The sequence below is a fragment of the Theobroma umbraticum genome, unplaced genomic scaffold (genome assembly GCF_002168275.2).
Source record: "Theobroma umbraticum cultivar Fairchild unplaced genomic scaffold, ASM216827v3 scaffold_56.0, whole genome shotgun sequence".
Classification (NCBI taxonomy): Eukaryota; Viridiplantae; Streptophyta; class Magnoliopsida; order Malvales; family Malvaceae; genus Theobroma; species Theobroma umbraticum.
Window position 1 is genome coordinate 3,374,768 of NW_018397256.1, and position 2,207 is coordinate 3,376,974.

Genomic DNA, 2,207 nt, shown 5'->3' on the forward strand with positions numbered 1-2,207 from the left:
AGTTTTGTTATAATCATGTATGTTTTTGGAGTTTAAATTCCTATTATGGTAAATCCTAAGTTAAGTAGAAATTAATTATGCATAAAGTTAACAATTGGTATAAAAGCGATCATAGTTTGGATTTAGAATCCTATAAAACTATAATTAACTATTGATGTATGTTAATTACATGAAATGGTTAAGATTGGATATATATTAGGTCTTGCGTGATTTTTAAATTTGTGTAATTTCACATTTAAAATTTTATAATTTCATTACAAATAGTGCAATTAAATCTGGAGCACACTTAATTACATTATCAATCATATGATTATTTCGCAGAATTATATTTGTATAATTGAATGAAATCATGTTTAAGAAATTAGTTTTTTCGAAGGCTACAGATTTTAATATTTTTAAGTCTAGAACATCTGGATTTTATGTAAATTTTTTTAAAGGCATATTTTATGTAAATTTTTTAAAAATACTTTGGAGTTATTGTTTCTTAATGGATTAAGATTGTTGTTGAAGCCAAAAAGGTTAATTAAACCCCTTGATTTCATAAAATCGAACATTATCATTTTTTGTATATGATATCCGCAAGTATGGGTCTTTGGCTTTGGCTTGGATTTGTTTAAAATTTATTGAAATTGATGCATGCTAATTCAAATTAACATAAGGAAATAAGGTCAAAGATGTTTGCTTCAATTTTACAAGGATAAGAGGCATAAATAGAAAGAAATATAACACAAAATCAAGCCTTACTGAAGAAGTTCATATTCCTAAAAGAATGACTATTCCATATTAAAAAAGAAACTAGATAAAAGAAAAACTATTAGATAAGAACAGAACATTCCCTTCAACCAAACAAGCCATACATATTTAAGATGTCTTTTGGAAGCATATTTTTATTATGCACCGAAATTAAGGTTCAGATTCGTGAGAATATTGAGACTTAATCATGTTTATACCTTTACAAAAAGATACCATGGTACATAAACAAATTGCAGAATGTAAAAAAGTTTAACTAATTCTTGATGAGGTCCCTCAACATAAAAATATGATAAAAGAGATGCCACAAAGAAAATCCACAAAGGTCACATGAACACTTTTTTGTCTAAGCATGATTTAATTAGGTGAAAGTAAATGTTAAAAGGCTCGATTGGTAGCAATTTAAAAAAAGAGATTAATTCATAAATTTAATTAAGTACATGGTTTCTTTTTTTGGATATATTGGCCATCATTAATGTGGTTGTACCTGTTTACAAAGTTTAGAATTAAATCCCCTCTTTATAAGTCTTTTAAGGTTGTCAAAACAGACTTCCAAAGCCAACCATCATTGACTAAATATCCAAAAAGGAACTGTGGTCAGTAGAATGGCGTCTACTGTCACTATTTATTGTTACTTTACATATTTTTATCATGGGGTAAAAATAATTATTGCTTAGTACTACATATGCTTTTATTAATTTAATTGTTGTCACTTTAAAAGTTTTGGCTTAAGAACTTTTCCAAATTTATTTTTAAAAAATTTGAAAGGGTTAATAACTAGCACTTTTTTATTTTTATTTATATCAAGTGTTAATTAATTATTAATAGCTGAATTTGTTACTTTTAATTAAAACAATAATTACTGTTGGTTATGTTTACATAATTTTGTTAAATACAAGTATAGCATTATTAGCATTTATTTTCCTACTATAATAATTATTTATTGCCAAAGAACGTAAACAAGTAATATAATATCACTTGTTGTTGTTATGTCTTTGATCTATTTATTGCCCATTATTTGATAGGTATACAAATTTGGGGATTGGTTATAATTTACTAGCATACAATAATAACAACGTATCGTGTGCGACTAAAAGAGAAGGGATGGCATGGAATGCTATATATATACAGATGAGAAGCCAATTATACCAAGAAAACCAATTGGGGAATTTGAAAATGACTCATGTCTGTGGAATGTTACTTGCATTCCTCAACCACTCAACAAACACACCAAAACACAGATTAACTTTGGAGGAGGTCAAAACAGAGATAATTGAAGTTGTTTTAGACGGTAAAATTTTTTTTAATTATGTTTATTTATTAAAATAATTGATATAAATTATTATTATTATATAATATTATTATCTAATTAGATTACAATATTTAATTGAAGTTATATTACAATGCTGTTATTTAATTAAAATTAGATCATAAATAGAATTAATCATATATATATA